This window comes from Pseudonaja textilis, chromosome 1, assembly GCF_049901715.1.
Source record: "Pseudonaja textilis isolate UNSWEBS1 chromosome 1, rPseTex1.2, whole genome shotgun sequence".
Taxonomy (NCBI): domain Eukaryota; kingdom Metazoa; phylum Chordata; class Lepidosauria; order Squamata; family Elapidae; genus Pseudonaja; species Pseudonaja textilis.
Genome location: NC_141990.1, coordinates 45,068,240 through 45,089,926, shown reverse-complemented (window position 1 = coordinate 45,089,926; position 21,687 = coordinate 45,068,240). Strand labels below are relative to the sequence as shown.

At 36.9% G+C, this 21,687-nt stretch overlaps 1 protein-coding gene across 11 annotated transcripts in view; it reads right to left on the bottom strand.

Moving 5' to 3' along the window:
• TRERF1 (transcriptional regulating factor 1) overlaps positions 1 to 21,687 on the bottom strand; it is a 92,885-nt gene that overhangs the window by 28,743 nt on the left and 42,455 nt on the right. The window lies entirely within an intron of this gene.

Genomic DNA, 21,687 nt, shown 5'->3' with positions numbered 1-21,687 from the left:
AGAAACCAGGGGTTATGTAAAATCTATAGACCATGGGTGTCAAATTCAGAGCATCATGTGATGTTTCATGACATTTTTTGCCTTTATGGAGCTGGGGTGGATGTGGCCTGTGCATGATGTATCCGGCCCAGGGGTTGCCATTTGAAACCCCTGCTATAGACTATGTTGCCCGCCCATTCAAAAGAATAAATTCATAGTTTACTATGTTCCTAGGTATATATCTGTTTCTGGAAGTTTAAATAGCTTTAACAGCATGCAGCTTATGCTTGGTTATTCAACAATCATAGCCCCAAATCAGACTTCTTTATAAATCCCTAGAAGTCAAGGCCCAAAATCTTGAGGGCAAACTTCAAGAAACAGTGGATCAATTTCCTATTGATTGGGGAAGGGGAGGGGAGAGAACAAAGAAGAAAACAGTGCACCAGCCTTCTTTGAGAAATGACGTGCCTCCTACCACCAAATGGGAAAAAATGCTGTTTCAGCCACTGCAGTCCTTACTTGTTCAATACATATGCACACCATATTTACCCACACTGAGCTGACCTGTGATTAAACCTGGCTATATTGGCTATCTATTTAGTAACACATTTCAAAGTGTTAGTGTTACACTGCTTTGGATCCAAATTCCCAACAGAAGTCTCTGTATATGTACAGCATTTTGAGAAGCATTCCTGCCTCTGTTCTGAAATAGCCACATATAAAGAACACGTTCATGTATAGAAACAGAACCTTATGGGATGTTCTACCAGAGGATAGGCTGACACTTTGTGGTTATGCAGGGCTAGGCAAAGACACATAGAGATACACAATATTTACACATCATTCTAAAGAGCTAAGGATATGCAAGCTAAGGGAAAAATCAAAAGAGGAAAACAAATCTTCTCCAGCAGCCGACACTCAGATAAAAAGGGATTAATATGAGATAAACAATCAAACAGGAAACAATAATCAAGGAAAAACCAAGGAGAAAAATCATACACCCATCAACATTAGGAAGCCAAGATATTATATATAAACAGGGAACAAACTCCACATCCACTAGCACTGATGATGTTACTTAGTGTGGTAATGAAATGTCTGCAAGCAAACAACGAAGCTCAGAGAGCACCAAGAACTTCAAAGACCGTTTCATTTTGCAGGTGTTCAACAGGTTGACATAATTTATTGTTTTGAACTACTGATATTTTATACTGCTCTTTATACAGTACATTAATGTTTTTATTATTAAATATTTAGTGTTCTTTTGCTGATTGGTCTAAAAGGTATATATAAAAACGATAAGCCACTTCATAGGATTAATATATCCGACCTAAGTGGCACCCTAGAGGGATGAATGGTTCAATACTAATGCACAGTTCAGCTTGCCAAAGACAATAGTAAATAAAAGAAAGACTGTTCATCCAACAGAATGTTCTCTTACAGTACCTTTGATGAAAAACTTTCTTACTCCTCTATAGCAGAGGTCTCCAAACTTGGCAACTTTAAGACTTGTGGACTTCAACTCCCAGAATTCCTCAACCAGCTATGGGTTCTGGGAGTTGAAGTCCATAAGTCTTAAAGTTGCCAAGTTCAAAGACCCCTGCTCTATAGTTTTGCATGAGTACCTCAACATTTAGCTTTCAAAATCAGGAATGCTGAAGAGGTCATCCTCCTAATTCCCTACAATCACAACCTCTTTTCACAGGAAATCTTCAATTAGGTAACTTTAGACCATGTTCCTAATTAATTACTCCATCAAAACGAAGTCATCTTCCATGCTGCACACCATATACAGCTGACCCTCTATTGCAAGTATCCCTGCCTCTCCCAACCCATTTTCACCCAAAATGCAGGAGACACAAAGGTCCAAACCTGACTGTCACCTAGGTAACAATTCATGCTCCCCTCCCTGCCCCATATCCCAACTTGCTAACATCTTCAGACTCTGGTGTGGGAATGGGGATGGAGAGCTTCTTTCAGGAAATCAGAGCAAATATATTCTAATGGTCACACTGTCCCAGGTCACAATCCAGAAACTGGATAACAGGTTCCGCTACATTTGCCTCTAAAGCAGCGAGTCAGAACAAAAACTCTGCCCTAACAATGTCACACAGGAATGAATCCAAACTAAAGCAAGGCTTAATCCACCTTCCTGGACCTCCTACAATATATATGCCATACCTTCCTGAGAGAACCAGTCTGCTTCATCTGCTGCTGAGTTCAGGTGAATTCTGGTGTATCTGGTAAAAAGGCTAACAATAATACAAAACTAATCCAGATCCAGGGATCATTAAATGCGGAGGAAGTATAATTATGATTCCCAGGTATTGATTAAATCCAATATTCAGGTTACATATTCAGGAAAGCCAAATGAGATTTTTAAAAGTGATTTAAAATGAGAAGTATTGGTGTCACCTCTACTCAACAGGGGAGTGGACCAGTGTCAGCTTTCTGATGCCCTATTTCAATTGCTAGATGTTAGGTTGCACCTGTCCTCAACCCATTATCCACAGCTGATTGGATGAAAAAAATGCCACCATGAGAATTTTTTTCATTTCTTTGTTAACCGCAAGGCTGGATCTCTATCTTTGCAGAGTTTGCTTATAACAACTGTGTCGATACCCTAGCTTAGCTTTGTCAGCCCTATTAGGTAGACCAGACCAAGAAATCAACTCCACAGGGTATCTACACATATTTTTCTTGAGATTGATTACTATAATAGAATCCTTCGAGTCTGATTTTGCTGTGCAGTGTCTTCTTCTCCTTCTTGTAATTCTGTGAATTAGGGAGGTGACTGAGCTGCTTTCAAATGTTATCTGGACATTCTGCACTTAAAAAGTGTTTCAGCTTTTGTTGCCCTCGCAATAGGTGAAAGTTTGTCAAAGCCGTCTTCTTTATTCTTTGCAACTGCCGCCCTTTAAAACTAACTCATTCCATTCATCCATCCATCCAATTTGTATGTCACCTGTCTCCCAACATCTCTTACCATTCTTGCCTTGGCCCATCATAGAGGCCTCCTTCAGAACAGTTAGTCCCCTATATGCTCTGCTGCTTATCACTTCAGGAAAGGTTCCCCCATCGTTGTCAGACAACACACTGACTTGGTGGCTTTTGGCCCTTTAATAAAAAAAAATGAACAAATTGTAGATAGTGTGGAAACTAAAGAATGCCAATTACCAACTGCCAACTCAGTACCAAGTCCAAAAACTGCAAAGCAAGATCTACAAAGTTGTAAGAAAAAACAGGAAGACTGTGAGTAAAAAAAATGGATCATGCTCTCATTTTGAAGCTATCTAAGCAACTTCATTCTAGTCAGTGATGGTGGTTTAACCCTGTCTGAGTCATTTTTGCAGAGTCTGACAATTCAAAAATCAAGAAAGATCAAAGGACCTAGAAATGCTTGGCTTTGAGGAGATTTCGGTGGCCATGACAGTACTGTTCAAATATTTGAAAGAATATCACCACAGAACAAGGTCAAGGTCTGTTTTCCATCATTTCAGGATAAAGGATGTTGATTAATAACATTTAACTTAAAAAGCAGCAGATTCCAATTTGAATGTTACAAAAAAACAAAACTAGCACAAGAGCAGCTGTTCCTTGACAGATGAGATCTGTTGTCTCTCATTGCTACAGCCCGTCTGCAGCCAATTGTCCCCTGCCTTTGCGAAGGCAGGTGGCTCCCTATCTCGTTGACCACTTCCCCCAATGATGGAGGGGCCTCAGACAGCATCAAGTTCAGCCCCTGGATTCTCCAGTTGTTCCAGGGGAGATGTGCCATGCCTGTCAGATTGCCCTGGTTCCATCTCCTTGTCCTCCTCCGAATTGGGATTTGACAGAGCCATGAGAGGTTCTTGTGAGGCTGCAGCCTCACCCCTCTTGATAGACTGTACCAGGCAGTGGCTACTTAGGTCAGCAAGTGGAATGAAACAACGCTGGGAGCAAGGCATCTGTTTCCTTGCCTTGCATTCATCAACCTCTGTGCCTTGCAGTGAATCTTCTTTCCTGACTATATGCTCATGCTTTGACCTCTGGATTTCACAGATTTTGCCTGTGCCTCAAGGACTTGTTTTTGCCTTACAAAATGGCCTAGCTTTACCTGTCTTGTGGACTTGTCTTGTCCTTGTTTTGTCCACAAATATGTGGATTCATGTTGGGTTTGTTCCTGGACTGAACTGTGAACTCCTGGAAGGTTCTGTGGTTGTTGGTGTGTAGATTTCTGGAGAAGATTATTTGGGGCTTGGAAAGCCTCAAACTAAACCTTTACCCCACCTGTGACATGTGCATGTGTGAACAGGATCAGGCAGGGATGATGGATTCTCTTTCATTGGCTGTTTTCTACTGACGGTCTAGGTCACCACAGCCAATTCGCCATGAAACAATTTGCCACAGGACAATTCAATGTGGGATAACTCAAGAGCGGAATAACTGAATTGCAGCAGGCTTTGTCTTGCTTTATGTTTGAACCTTCTCAAGTCAGAAGTCCTTGAGGCTGGGGGGAGCTGTAATTTGTCTCTCTCTTGAGTTATCCCACCTTGAACTGTCAGCTGTGGTGAGTCGGCTCTGGTGAATTGTCCCATTCCATTCTAGTGAAGACTAGGCAGCCATTTGTCAGGGATTATTTAATTTGGATTCTTTCACTTAACAATGGATTGGCCTCAATGGCAAAAATGCCCCTTAAGAATCTAGGATTCCACCATTCTTCCTGCATACTAATATTTATTGTAAGCTGTGGTGCAAACAACATTGTTTTGTAGCCATACTGTTTTCCCAATAGATGCAACCTTGGTTGTAGGCTAAAGCGTGCACAATGTGTCTGTGTGCGTGGGTGAGAGAATGTAATGGCTCACTTGAGCCCAGACATACAGAGATAGAGAGGCAACAGTTCAGTGTACTTTGATTAAATCAAAAGGGAAAATCAAGATAGGAAGTCTTTTTACAAGAGTAAACTCACTAAAACTGATTAGAAAGATTAGGATTGGGTTTGTATATTAAATGGCCTGTAAAATTCACTAGATAATCTAGATTCAAGGGTTGGGAGGCAGGTGAGACAATTCCCTCAAAGAAGAAATGTTCATCTAATTCTGTCACAGATCCAAGATCTCATTTTGTAATATATTTATTATTTTATTTAAGACATAACTATATGCTGCCTAATTATCAAATTCTAGATCTGAGCTTTGTTGCAAGCTATCTGGAAGAAAATCAGCTTCTTATCCAAGGAGGAAAAAATACATGATTACATTATTGTGATCACTGCTAATATGTGAACAATCCTAAAACACAGTGTACAGTAGAATCGCCCTGTATTTTCAAGGAAACATGCATCATACTTGACTGAGAATCATAACACCTGAACAAAACTGGAAGGCAGATAGTTAGGGAAAGATAGAGTTGGACCCTCAGTCAAACTGCAAAACTGGCAGATGTAGACACCAATTAACAACACTGCATCTCCAAGACACTTCTGCAGCAAATATAATTTATACCATACCTTTATCATCTGGAGGAATGATTAATACACAGAGATTAAGTTTAGCGATAACATAAATACTCAAATTGTCTAATAAATAAAACCAGTTTGATGCAGAAAGTACATGAATTCTAATCCTTAGGCATGGAAATTGGCTGGATGACCTTGAGCCAGTCACTGTCTCTCAGCCCAACCTACCACACAGGGTTACTATTGTGGAGAAAATAGGAAGGAGCACTATGTTTACTGCCTCGAGCTGTACAGAAAGAAGGTAGCATATAAATAAATTCAAACATAATAAACATATAAAAAAATACATTCAAGCATAAATCTGGTGTCCCAAAAGTGTTTTTTTCGAGAGGCAATTGGACTTTGTTTTTCTTTGAAGACCTTTTGCTTCTCATCATTTGAGGGGCTGCCACAGAGAGGAAGGGGTCAATCTATTTTCTAAAGTGCCTGTAGGCCAGACAAGGAATAATGGATGGAAACTGAACAAGGAGAGATTTAACCTGGTAATAAGGAGAAACTTTCTGACAGTGAGAACAATCAACCAATGGAACAGCTTGCCCTCGGAAGTTGTGGGAGTGCCATCACTTGAGACCTTCAAGAAGAGATTGGACTGCCATTTTTCAGAAATGGTGTAGGGTATCCTGCTTGGGTGGGGGGGTTGAACTAGATGACCTATAAGGTCCCTTCCAGCTCTTGACTATTTGTATCATCCAAGAAGCTTTTTCTCATCTGAAGAAATTTCTTGGATGAGAAGCAAAACATCTTCAAAGAAAAACCAGAAAGTCCAATTACCTCTTGAAAAAGCACCTTTGGGGCAACCATGACTTGGACGACTGAGAATCTCCATAGACATAAATCTGGTGAAAAAGATACATATCAAAAGATTTCCTACATACTGGGAGAATGGGGGTCCCACCTACAATTTCCAAGAAAATGTTTTCTGTAGTCTTGGAACTTAGGCAGGAGAAGGTCTTCGCCAGTTTGCCAAAACATGGCCATTGACAGCATTCAGAACAGTTTCTGCTGCTAATCTTAGGAAGGACATTATGGGTTTGTAAGCAGAGAGATAATCCCTTAGATATTCAGGCCTTAAATATAATGCCTTGAATTGTTCTTGGTAAACAATTGGCAATCTACATAGAGCTTTCAGTATGACTTCTCCAGGCATCACATGATCTATAAACCCAGACCCAGTTAACACTCTGAATTGCAACATTTTGTAACAAGTTCGTCTTCAAGAGTCACCCCCGCCCCCCCGGACAGGTCTATACAGTATTGTAATAATCAGAATACGATGTTGCTAAGGGGTGGGATTCTACCAGTTCACACCTATTCGCTAGAACCGGTTAACATTCTAAGCAGTTCAAAGAACCGGTTGTTAGAAAAAATGACTGGCCTAATCCTGTAAGGAAGGCAGGAAGGAAACATTCTGGTGTTGCTTACAGAAACTGCCTCTCCGTTAACCCTTATTACATTTGTGGCAGGACTAGACTTCCTGTCTCAGGAACGTCCCTGGAGTTTTTTTCCCCTCCTTGGCTGGTACTTTGCTTGTGTGGAGTGACATTCAAAGTTACAATGGCACTGAAAAAAGTGACTTATGACCATTTTTCACACTTATGACTGTTAAAGCATCCCCACAGTCATGAGAGGCCAGGCGAGGAGATGTGTGCCTCGATGTGAGTGATATTGAGTTAGCCACGCCCAGCCAATAACATGACCACCAAGCCATGTCCACCCAGTCACATGACCACCAAGCCTCGCCCACCATCTAAGCCATGCTCACAGAAACAGTTGTTAAAAAATTTGAATCCCACCCCCGTGGATAATTATCACCAAATCTGACTAGATCAAGAAGAAACACAGCTAGCATACCAGAAGCTATGAAAGCACTCCTTTCTGTTGTTTGTGAATCCAGTGTCAGCTAACCAATCAACAGTTTTCCCATTCAGAATCTATAGGCTGTTCTTAAACTGATTTTAAAAACAGGCATCAAATAAATAAATAAATAAATAAATAAATAAATAAATAAATAAATAAATAATAATAATAATAATAAATGGAAGACCTTCAAACATGTATTTACCCAGGCCTTTCGCAAGGGAGAGTGAGACGCCTTGCTTTCAACATTCTTAGCATCGTGTATCTGTGTTTTTAATTGATTTTAATGCAATTTGTTTGATTGCTGTGAGCCACCCAGAGTTGTTGGGAGTTATTATAATAACAACATAATAATAGCAGAGAAAAGACTGGAGAAGATAAACAAAATACATAGACATGCAAATAGAAATTGAACAACTGTGGCAAAAGAAAGCAAAGGTAGCAACAATAGTGATAAATAAGCACCTTGGGTGCAATCCCAAAATATACGGAGCATCTCTTGAACACTACTTGTGACAAAATCACCATCACCAGTTGATTGCAAAAGGCAGTTTTACTCAGAGCAGCTTACATCCTGCGATGATATCTGTAACACCCCATCTGTCTACCCTAGGTCCTTGGGAAGGACTTGATAAGTGGTCAAAAGTGCCAAATTCAGTCTGAACACCTGGCTGACTATGCAATCAACCATAACAATAATAACAATTGTTGCCTAAAGAAAAATCAATGTAAGAAACTTGAAAACTTTTTATTAAAAGGAGTAATATTATTTAAAATATGATTGGTTTAGAGAATACAGAAAGATCCAAGGACAAGAAAGGATTTTAAATATCATTTCTACTTATTAACATTTTGAGGATTATGCTGTTCATCACCTCAGGAGAACCATTAAAAGAGCCGTGGTGGAACAGTGGTTAGAATGCAGTATTGCAAGCTACTTCTGCTGATTGCTGGCTGCCTGCAATTTGGCAGTTTGAATTTCACCAGGCTCGAGGTTGACTTAGCCTTCCATCCTTCTGAGATTGGTAAAATGAGGACCCAGATTGTTAGGGGCAACATGCTGACTCTGTAAACACCTTAGAGATGGCTATAAAGCACTGTGAAGCGGTATATAAGTGCCATTGCTATGGCTATTATAAAACCAAAATGGGGAGGGAGGGATATAAAGGGGAAATTAGCATGTTATCAGATTCTTTACAGTTCAGCATTAAGTATAAGGGTCTTTTTCAAAAAAAAAAAACCTTCATCATTATAATACAACAAAGATACTATATTAATACCCAGAAGAGTGAGAGAGATGAGAAGAGAATATCGATTCCTGACCAAAATGTTATTGAAAAAGGAGGTGACTTACAGATGGCTGATCCCAGAAGGATTGATGTTTACGTGGCAGGAACAGAGACATAGAATTGATTCAATTGAGAAAGCAGAACTGTTCTATGCAGAAGTCTTTGGAGAGAGAGAAGGAGAGGCAGAAAAGGAGGTTCCATTAACTGAATTTCAAGAGGAACAAATGGAGATTGGAAAAGAAGAAGGTGCAGTAGGTGGACAAGTGGATATTAAAGATCAGCATGAATCAAGACCCACGAGAGTGGTTAAATCTAAATATAAAATATAATCATGGAAGAGAAAAAACTGATTACAATGAATATAAATGGACTGAATTCAGCTGCTAAGAGAAGGAAGATTTTCCATAAATTAAGGAAACTAAAGTTTGATATAATTTGTCTACAAGAAGTACATATTAAAAAGCAACATGAACAATTGTTATTACAACCAAAATTAGGGAAATTGTTTACCTCTTTGACTCAATGTAAGAAAAGAGGGGTGGTCTTATATATTAAAGAGGTTATTCCAGCAAAAATGATTTATACAGATGATGATGGGAGAATATTAATGGTGGAAATAATGGACAATAATAGAAAGATACTTTTGACTGCAATTTACGCCCCGAATGATAAACAGGAAGAATTTTATAAAAAATTACATACTAAGATGGCTGGACTGGACTATGCTAATACAATTATGATGGGAGACTTTAATGGAATTGTGGATAATAAACTTGATTATATTGCAACAGCAGCAAAGTATAATAGAAAAACTCTTCCTAAATCTTTTTTTAAAATGACAGAGGAATTAACTCTAAAAGACATATGGAGAGAAAGAAATGTTAAACTTAAGCAATATACTTTCTATTCAAATAGACATTTATCATGGTCCAGACTTGATATGATTTGGATATCAACAGACTTAATATCTAGTGTTCAAGAAGTAAATATTGAAACAAGTACTTGGGCGGATCATAACCCATTGACAATTAAATGGAAGGGACAAAAAAAAAGATCGAGATGGACGTTAAATAATACTATTTTAAAGGAGAAAGAATTTACACAATGGATGGAGAAAGAACTGGCCTTTTTTTTTAAAGAAAATAGAAAAGAAGACACTTCAATACAGAATGTTTGGGATACAATGAAGGCTTATGCCAGAGGCTTGATAATTGACTATACAAGAAAAAAGAATATTAGGAAAAGGCAAGCTTTCAAAGCCTTGGAGGATGAATATAAAAGACTCGAAAAAGAACTGCAGAAGATGCCACAGAAAAAAGACGTTAAATTGAAACTGGATATAACTAAACATAAAATGGACTTAATAGACAAAGAAGAACTGGCACAGAAAATTAGGAGTGCCAAACAGAATTATTTTGAAGATGCAAATAAGCCAGGTAGATGGCTAGCATATAAGCTGAGAAAAGAGAAAGAGTCGAGGAAAATATTGCAGTTAATAGATGACCAAGGTAAAACTTGTTATGGCAACAAAGAGAAAAAAGAAATTATTTATGACTTTTATAAACATTTGTATAAGAAAGAAGATATTGATGAGGAGAAAGTTAAACAATACTTGCAGAATGCAAATTTACCTAAGATACCTAAAGAGATTGAAGAAATGTTAGGAAGCAATATAACAATGATGGAGTTAAGCCAAGCATTTAAGAAACAAAATAATGGAAAGGCACCAGGTCCAGATGGGTTTCCTGTAGAATTTTATAAAACCTTTCAAGAATCATTGTGTATTCCACTGTTAGAAGTTATGAATGAAGTTATGCTAAAAAAGATAATACCTAAAACATGGTCAGAGGCTTATATTACACTTATTCCAAAAGAGGAGGCGGACCTACTTCAAATTAAGAATTATAGACCGATTTCCTTACTAAATGCAGATTATAAAATTTTTGCTTCAATATTAGCAGAAAGACTTAAAAAATATCTGAATAACTTTATCCACTCAGATCAAAATGGATTTTTGCCAAAACGACAAATTAGAGACAATATGAGAGTAATTCTGGACACCTTGGAATATTATGAGGCGCATCCTGAAAAGCAAATGGCTTTGATATTTCTAGATGCTCAAAAGGCATTTGATAACGTAAATTGGAGATTTATGTTACTTTTAATGGAACAGATGGGCTTTGCTAGAAGATTTATTCAAGCAATAGAAGCAATTTACAATGAACAAACAGCTAAGGTAATGATGGAGGAGAACTCACAGATCCTATTAATATAAGAAAAGGCACAAGACAAGGTTGCCCTCTTTCTCCCTTGTTATTTGTATTGACTTTGGAAGTGTTGAATAGAAATATCAGAGAAGATAAAACTATAAAAGGAATGAAAATTAAAAAGGAAGAATTTAAATTACAAGCTTTTGCAGATGACCTAGTCTTTATTCTGGAAGACCCTATAGAAACAGCCTTGAAGCTGTTGGAAAAGATAGAGGCATATGGGGAGGTGGCCGGTCTGAAAATAAACAAAGATAAAACAAAGATTTTGTCAAAGAATATGTTGTTGAGACAAAGAGAAGAATTGGCAGAATTGCTAAAAATTCAAGTTACAAATAAGGTTAAGTATTTGGGGATATACTTGACGTCAAGATATAGTACATTAAAGGAGAACAATTATATTAAACTTAAACAACAGATAGCTCAAGACTTGAAAAAATGGGAAAACCTACAATTGTCATTAATAGGAAGGATTTCAACAATTAAGATGAACATTCTACCCAGAATTTTATTTTTGTTTCAAACAATACCAATTAGGCTTGGAAAAGAATATTTTGAGGATTTAAATAAAATTGTTTTGAAGTATATATGGCAAGGCAAGAAAGCAAGGATAAAGTTAAAGCTTTTACAGGATGCTAGATTTAGAGGAGGGTTTGGCCTGCCTAATTGGGAGTTGTACTACCAAGCTGCAAATTTGATGTGGGTTAAAGAATGGATAACATTAAGGAAAACTAGATTGTTGACATTAGAAGGTCATGATTTGTTGTTGGGTTGGCATGCTTTTTTATGGTATAAGGGAACCAAAACACAGGGGTATTTTAGAAGACATTATATACGGGAGTCTCTGTGGTTAAATTGGGAGAAGACAAGAAAACAATGTTATTTGAAAATTCCAGTTTGGTTATCGACGATAGAAGCGTTTTCTTACCCTATAATTTATAAAAAGGAACAAACAGTTAGCTATGGGGAATTACTAGATGAAAAGGGTGAACTTAAATCGATGCAAAAATTAGAGGAACAAGGTATACAGATGAATTGGTTTTCATATTTGCAAATACATTCAAAGTATTATGAGGATTCCAAAGCAGAGGGATTTTATGATAAACAAACTGATTTAGATAAGATTTTGATGGGTACTGATGAAAAGGTGATTAAAAAACTATATGGTTATTTATTGGAAATTAAGTTAGAGGAAGAACAAGTTAAAGAAACTATGATTGCTTGGGGGAGGAATTTTGGATATGGGATTGACTTAGAGAAATGGCAGAAATTATGGTTGCAAAATTATAAAATGACAATGTCTACAGCCCTTAAAGAAAATTTGTATAAGATGTTTTACAGGTGGCATTTCCCCCCGATGAGGATAGCAAGAATGTTCAAGAACAAATCCGAAAAATGCTGGAAATGTCATCAGAAACCTGGTTCATATTACCATATGTGGTGGACTTGTGAGGACGCTAGAAAATATTGGACTAAAATCCACATGTGGTTGGAAAAAATGACAAAGAAGCATATAGACTTGAAACCGGAGCTTTTTTTATTGGGAATTTTACCAGATGCTTATAGTAAAGAGCTGAAATATTTGATTGTAAATGTATTGACTGCGGCTAGGATTGTATTTGCAAAAAATTGGAAAAATGAGAAAATTCCATTGCAGGAAGAAGTCATAAAGAAAATATTGGAATGTGCTGAGATGAGTAGATTGACTTTTGAAATCAGAGAGCAAGAAGATAAACAATTTTATATAGTTTGGGATCTTTTCTATCAATGGTTGAATGATGAAATACAAAAATAGAAATGTTAGATAATAAGGAATAATATTGATTCTATTTTTCTTTTCTCTTTTTTGGTACTGGATATTATATTTATATAATATTTTTCTGTTTCTTTTTTTTTTCTCTCTTATTTAGGATAGAATTGGCACGATTATATGATTTGTTTTAGAATAAATTACTTAAAATATAGTTATCTCACAAAGGCATGATCGTACAAAAGTTTAGTCAAATTTCTTTTTTTTAATAGTGATATTATGATTTATAAGTTTGTATTGACAATAAGAGTTATTATACAAGGTAATTGTAATTGTGACTATGAGATGAGTGCACAAAACTGATGAACCAACCGACTCACTGTTTGTATATAAATATGGGGGAGCTGATGTTTTTATGTTTTGTCTGTTTGTTTGTATGTCAAAAAACAATAAAAATCTTTGGGAAAAAAAAAGATACTATATTAATTTCTAACTAATTATATTTATTTATTAAATTTATTTATTTATTTGATTTGATTTGATTTGTCAATTGTTTACAAGATAATAAGTATAAGTGTATACATAGTTATGAATACATGAAATGGGTACATATAAGAAAAATAAAAGAAAAATAAAAGAAACAATAGTGCAATTTAGTGCAAATACAGACTGTCCTGCGGTCATAATTATTCCCACATAAATCAAGAATCACTTTTGTAAATGTCACTATTATCTTTTGGCTAAGTTACTTCATTTTATTTAGACAACATATATGGCCACTTACCTTGTACATGGAAATGCTAAAGTATTTGCCATGACTTTCAATAAAAACAGGATATTCCACCAATTCTACAATTACATTTGCTGTACTCACTTGTACAATAGCCTGGGTGAATTGCTAGTTCTTTAGAGCCTTCTATACACTAATAAGCTTGGGGTCCTCTAAATGTTGACAAGCGGGATTTCATTGACTTGGAGCAATCTATCTCTGATGTCCCACCAAATTGAAACATTTAAGGGAAAGGACCTGGAGTGCCTCTAGCCTATCTAACCTAATAGAATAGGCAGATATCCTCAGGAAGAAGTGATCCTATAGATAATTTGGCCTCATGCCATTTAGGGCTTTAAAAGTGATAACTGGTACCTTGAACTGCACTCATAAAGCAACTGGGAGCCAATGCAAAAGCAGTTTAACATGGGGAAAACTTGAAGAGCCTACATGTGTCCTTGACGACTTACATGTACCAATGCACACTTCTGGGTGGTCTTCAAGGACAGCCCCATTTAGAGCACATTGGGCTAACCCAAACAAGAGGTGACTAAGCCATTACTGAAAGTTAGCAAGGCCTCCTAGTTAAGGAAAGTGCACAACTGGTATACAAAGTGAACCTGTGCAAAGGCTCCTCCAGGCATAGCTACCACCTGAGAAGGAGCCATGATTCCAGGACGAACCTGACAGGGGGAGCAGTACCCAAGATGACAATTCACTCAACCTGGGTTGGAGGGCAAAACCCAAAGCCACTTCAAATAATTCATTGCTAGGAATGGTACATTAAAAGAAATAAACTTAAAAGTGATACTCTGACATGCTTAAGTTAATTAAAAAAACCATTTCTGCCATGAAGCTATAATCTCTCTAATATTTCATGTTGCAGAAGTTTAGAGTTATCATCACAGCTTTGCTGCTATAGTAGCTCTGGTTTTACTACTCATATCAGGTAACAATGAACAGGGGAATCCAATTCTCTCTTGAAACCGTGAACTCTGAATGTCCATTTTTTTGATTTAGAAACACACTATATAAAAGTCTTCAAATAAATACAGATACACTGTGTATAATTCCATCAAACCTAAGTGTGAAACAAGATTAGCCTGCTTTTTTTAAAATGGGATTTTCAATTCAAGAAGCCTAATAACACAATTACATCTTGTATTTTTGATATAGTTAATTGATTTGAGTGTTTGAGAAAAATGCACAGACATCTGTCAAACATGTAACATTGTTTTGAGTTTTGCTTCACATCTACTGAGATTCTGCAGAGTATCTTTTCTTGCAGGGTTATATATTACAGGTAGTCCTTAACTTATGACCACAACTGCGCCCAGAATTTTCATTGCTTAGCAGTTGCTAAGGGAGTTTTTCCCCATTTTGTGATTTTCTTTACTGCAGTGGTTAAGTTAATCCCTGTAGTTGTTAAGTGAAACATCCAATCATTAAGTGAATAATGGCTTCCTGCATCTACTCTGCTTGTCAGAAGCCAGCTGGGAATGTTATAAATGGTGATCACATGACCCTGGGACAGTGCATCTGTCATAAACATCAGCCAGTTGGCAAGTGCCTAAATTCTGATCATGCAACCATGGGGATGCTGGTAAGTGAAAACTGGTCATAAGTTACTTTTTTCAGTGCCACTATAACTTTGAAGAGTCGGTCAACAAATGGTTGTAACAGAGGACAATTTATACCTTCTTTTATTTCTGGAGATGATAGTTGAAGGTCTGATAACTTGCAAGGGTTATTATTGAGTTGGGTGATGAGTATGTTAATAGTCTTTTCCAAGTGGTTTGAAAATAAGCATTCTATTCTTGAACAGATTACGAAAGTAAAAATAGTTATAGTCTGTACTAAAAGACAAGAAAAATGAGCTTAAAACCCTGTATCGTTTACAAGCAGAGGAAATTATTAAAACCAATGTAAGCAACAAAATATACAATACTCAGGCATTTAAAAGATTGAAATCAAGCACATAATAGGCTTTCTAGTGGTTCAAAAATCATCCACCTTTATCTACACCAAGCACCAAAAATCTAGATTTTCCCACAATCTCTCCCCAACATAAGATTGTCACCCAAAGTATCTAGAATATACTGCTTTGAATAATGCACTTCAGGTCCTAATATGTGTACTATTTTCCACTAAGGAGAATATACCCTTTCAGCCTAAGGTGTATTAAAAATGAAGAATGAAATAATTTTGGGCAACCGTATACAGGCAGTCAGTGTAAGACATTTTTGTCACTATATATACAAATGCAATAAGCAGACACCTTAAGCCTGAGGACTGGGAATAGCAGAAGCAAAGAATAATTGTAACTATGGTTTAGTGAAATTAACAAACGGTTAATTCATATATTATTCTTAGACCCAGCAAAATGTCAAGGGCAGATAAGAGCTAGATATATTTCAAAGCCCAAATAAAAAGTATTGTTTATTGTAGATGCTCAGTACTCCCCAGATGATACTTCTCCAATCTAACATCTGCCAGATATAAGAAAAGACAGAGAAACCATCATCACCCTAGTCTTGGCCATGCTGATTGGGATGACAGTCCAATATGGCTGGAATACCACATTCAAAAAGCCTACTTGCACATTTCTAAATGCTTTATATCTGGAGAAAATGCCTCATTTCTCCTCATAGTTTTTATTGGAAGTTAAAAAAAATTTTTTTTTTTAAAAAGAGGCTGTACAACTTCAAGATGTAGTTTTTTCCAAAGGAGGATGTTTTTCTTAGATATAATAGAAAAAGGCATACTTTTTTTCTCCTTATTCTCCAGAAATGTTCTTCCTCTTTCAGAAAGGAACAGTATGGTTTTATTGAGAATGTTTGTCAGATGTTTTTTTATTAGGAAAATTCCAGGAAGTTTGAAAGCATATTTTCTGTTCTTCTGCATATCAGGATTACATGCATGGGCATGTTTCAAAGGAAGCCACAAGCCAAAACATAGCCCACTTTCCAATTTCTTCACTTCTCTTTTGGAAACAAGGGCAAGACCTACCCAGGATTGGTATTCAGACCTTCTTCTTTAGTATCCTGTTCTCTTTTGCAACAATAGACATACAAATGTGGAGTCCATGGTGTCATAGTTGTTTGCAGACATTTCATTATCTAACTAGGTAACATCACCATCATCATATTACCAAGTTGGATGCAAGCATACCAACCAAGCTTAAAGAGCATCAAGGACTTCTCAGTTCAACCCTCAACTACTTTTGTTCTCTTCAACTGGAGACACACAAACACCCAACAAATATTAACATATATGTTATGTGAAAATGCATATATGAACGAACTTTGGCAAGCCTCAAGCTTGTACATTTACCCACTCTGATTATAAACAATCATTCCCTGTGATGTTCAGCACACAGGAAGTGTATTTTATTTCAATTATAAATGGAAAACAGTAATCTAAAACTATGATATCATTTTGATATCATATCACTGCCAATGGAAAAAAATCAATAGAACTAAATCAGTTCCCAAGGAGCATCTGTTAAAAGACAGACCACAAAAACAAAGCAGAATAATATTGGCTGTCACCTACATTCATAGCTCATTTCATTCAAACATATTAGTATTCAAAACATATTAGTAATAAATTACAACACACACCGAACAATGATGAACTTTCTTAGGCACAGGTGGAAAGTCCATACTTGCATAAACCACCCAACTTGAACCACAGTCTCACATGAACAAACGGATCACCTATGATAAAATGAGGCAACTAACCCAGATATCTGAATCTGTAAAGGTCGTATTAGTCTCTTTTAAACAATGTCACAGGACCCCTGAAAGAGTTTCCCATGATGTTGTAGTAGTTACTCTCATCCCACCAGGTTCCTAATGGTAGCCTTTTCCAATTTACTGGAGAAGATACTTCGACTTCTGTGCTCAAATGCTAATTGACAGACCACTGGCACTCAGAGGTGAATGAGGCCTATGACTTGGTTGCTCTCAAACATTTCCTTGGCAACTGAAGTGCCAAATGTGTACCTGGGCTGCTGGTGGAAAAAGATAAAAAGCAAATTTGACTGAGCTCAGGTACATGACCATGTGCCTACTCCATGACAGCAAGAAAGGTGAATGAAATTATTTCTCACATTGCATTAGCGAACTATCACCCAACCTGTATTATTTGATGTTACTAACTTGGGTGTGTGCTTATGTGTCGAGAATTCAATATTGAATATTGATGATACTCAACTATATATTGCTATTGTCAACTCATAAAGCATTTCTATGCCTGTTTTATAGTTGCCAACAGAAAGCGGGGGGTGGGAGGAGAGAAGTTTGAAAGAACAGTGCAGCAGTTTGGAATCGAAAGTGCATGCCATTCATATTCTTCAGATTGTAACTAGGCAACTGAAGTTTCTGCTGCGCAAATCTCTAATTGGAGAACATGATTGATGATTCTTGGCTATGGACATGTTTCATTGGAGAATATGACATGATACACCCAGAGGGGTGGGGGATGCTGTTGTTGTTGTATCCTGGTGCTCAGAGGCTGTGAAGATTGATGGAAGAGAACAGGCTCAAGTCAAATCCAAAGCAAGACAGAATTGCTAGTTGTAAACACGAGTTCTTCCTAGATGACAGGGACAACTGGTCTAGATTTGTAATTTGGGGATCCTTCTTGAACAGCAGTTGGAAGCTGTGATTAGGAGGACGTTTGCTCAGCTTTGGGTAGTGCACCAAAGCGTATCTTTAGGTGGTACAGGAGGATTTAGCAACACTAACTCATACTCTCATCACTGCCTAAATACCTTTGGGACACTGCCCAGATACGACTACTGCAATGCACTTTATATGATGCTGCCTTTAAAGGCTACCAGTAAATTACTACCTTAACTGGTTCTTGACACAAGTAATATATTAAACCTATACTATGGATCCTGCAGAGCTTATTTGTTTCATTCTGAATGCAATGTAAAGTGATATTTAACCTAGTTTTATTTATTAAATTTATATTCCACCCACCTCAGAGTATGAAACTATGGGCTGCTTACAATATGAATCAATTTAGACACAAACTACAAAGCCTATGAGACCAGCTCCTCTGTTAGATGGTTCAGCCTGTTAGGTGTAAGGAGGGCTCCTTATTGTCCCATGCTAACAGGAAGCTAGAAGGTGCTGTTTCTCTATAGAATGAGCTCCCCACTTAGATTGGCCCCCACTTGAAAGCTTTTGGGAACTTATTAAAATAAAGCTTTTTTAAAGAGATTTTCTGCAATGTTACCCATGCCTCATCTTTCTCACTGTGTTTATCTCCTACTTTGGTTTTGCTTTTGCAACTTGGTTTAAAAGTTATTTTAATTCTGATGTGACCTTGTAACAGTTGAGGATTGCAAGTTTGTATAAGTGGAATGAATAAATAGTAATTTTATAATTCTAAAAAATAAGGAACAAACTGCAACTCTCAAATGCCCTTTATTTCAATCCTCATGTTTGCTTAGAACTGACTACACAGTTCTCCATTTTCAGGTTTGAAACAATTAAGAATGAACCCCAAATTAGGCATATAATAGTTCAAAAATCACAAAATAAACTTCAAATCATTAGTCTTCCACTCCTGTGATATAGGTCCACTTACTTTACAGGCCTGTGATTCCAGGTGTGGTTATGTAGCCTTGCATGGCAATTCAATCATAATTGACAAATTGTATTTATGCATCCTTGATGACTAAATGTCCATATTTACGAATTTCCTGAAATCAAAAGACTTGTCATTTTCTGATTTTATTAAAAAAAATGTATGTGAATCTGGATGCTTTGTTCAGCTGTTTTAGTTAATAAACATTAATAGTTCGTCTTCAATTAGTTCATCTAATTCTGTTGAAGTTAAGTAAGTTAACAAAAGTCATTCTATTTTTGAGCTTTAGCCGGGCTTCAGAATTACTGAGACACTGTTCTTTGTGGTTTCTTATATTTCCTATTTCAGAAGATGATTACAAGCAGTTCCTAACTAGCTATAGTTTCTTTAGAATTTTTTAGTAGCAGCATTGCTGGTGATGTAATATTTTGTTTTTTTATGTAACATTATCTTAATGTTTTAAAAAATTAATCTCACTTCCTGTTCAGCATTACGACTCAACCAAGAAAACCATTTTACTAATAGAACTATTAGTGTTGAAATGCTGACAAAAGTCTCAATAGCAGACAGCTTATATTTCCAGTTGAGATTCCGAAATTAAGGCTGAAAAATAATAACTTGCTGAAGGAGCAGCCTCAACTACATCCCATGTTATATAGATCCAACTTCCATTTTCTCATGTATGATTCTGTCTCAATTATTTGTGACAAGTAAGAATTACCTTCCAATAAGTAAGTAGGTAAAGGAGTTTGTAAAAACTCATTTTTCAAAACCATAAATTATTAACATGACTAACTTGCTTGCAAGGTTGAGTTAAATCAATTTACAATTAGGTCTCATATTTTGCCTTTATTCAGAAGTCAGAGTCATTATTCATTCAAAGTGCCCCAGGGTTATTGATGGAAGGATCTCAAACTAGATTATGGCGTTTTAGAAAAATTGGTGTGCAGTCCTATGTCTCCTCAAAACCAAGTCCCATTGAGTTCAATGGAACTTTCCCCAAGATGAGCCTAATATTTCATCCTAAACCATATCCGCCCCCCTCCAAAAAAAAAAAAAAATCCTGTAAGACTGATTCCAGAGCAATCTTTTCCAAATGCAATCTCCCAGATCTCAGTCAGTGGCAGTTCTGCAAGACTGGATTCTGGCCTCTGAAAATGACCATAGAGGCTGGAATAGTTCCTGAGTAAGCATCCCAGTGGAGCCCTTAGTTCTGCTCATCTACTAGTCAGAGACTGGCTAGAGTAAATTTCTATTACAAGAGATGATCTGGTGTGATGATTTGTGACCCTCAGGACAGAAACAAATATTACACTACATGAGGGAAATATTTTCTTTCCATGCACCATAGAAACTGTAGCAGCATTTGGAACTGCCTCTCACAAACATCCTGTTTATGTACGATGTACTCTCTGTAAGCTTTTCATTTATGATTGGCTATCTCGGCTTCAAAAAAGAAGGGCAGCAGAGGCGTGACTCAAAAACTTCATGATATGAAGAACCGTTTCTGCATGCAGCTGGGCCCATATGGATTCAGGAGAAGCAGCCACCCCAAGCCACTGCCAGCTAATCTGTTGCGGTTAGTATGTAACAAAGTTTCTGTTTTAGGAATTAATGAAAATACATACCAAGAAGTCCCCTACCGAGAGTAGATAGCATGCAGTCTCTATCTCTATCTGGTCTAAAAATGCAGAACAAGAAGAAACCAAAATGATACAACAGACTTTATATCTCAAAAACTGTTGTACGAAAGCACGACAAAACAAATGAAACAGGATCATCCAAATCAATTTTGTCTGTGTCGTGTTTCCTTATGACCAAGTTGGGAGACCCATCCTGCCTTTTCTCACCATTTGAACTTATCAGCTAATAAATTGTTGTTTTCATATTGTTTTTGGCAATCGGAAGTCTGGGCAACACCAGAACGACAGACCCTGGGCAGGTTGGAAGACTGTCTGACAGGAATAAGAGTATCATTTGAAAGGGGGAAAAATGTAAGGATATATTTAGGAAGAAAAAAGTTAAGATGCATAGACAAAATGGAAGGATTCATGGCTTGGAAAACCCAGTTGAAGGATTTGGATATGACCCTTAAGAACAAGGTGAAGATGAAACAGAAATGGGAGATAGTAATTAAAAGGAAAACACAATTCTGGCTGCAGAGAAAGCAACACAGTGAAGTCATTACTATATACCTTTCTACCTGACACTAATATGAGAGCACTCCTGACTAGTGTATGACTCTGAGCACCCCATTTCCAGAAGCATATTGACAGAGGCATATTGAAGACAACAAAAATAAAGAGACATCGGGACAATCCTTAAAAGCATAGTTGACAGAACTTGGGATGTTCAGTTTGAAGAAAAGACAACTTGTGTTCAGATACTTAAAAGTATAGGAAAGATGATGAAATATTTCCATGGTTACAGAAACTAGGATAAAATATAATCATTACTTTATTTAACGAAAAATTCAGACAGTAAAATCAATACATCAGTGGAACAATCTATCAGTTTGTGGATTCTTCATCTTTGGGGGATTTTAATCTTTGGGTAACCACCTCTCAAGATGGTTTAAACGTTTTTTCTGCACAGTGCAAACGGCAGGTCTGACTGGTCTTTCCAACTCTACAATTTTACACGGATACAAAAGTGAACATAAAATGAACATG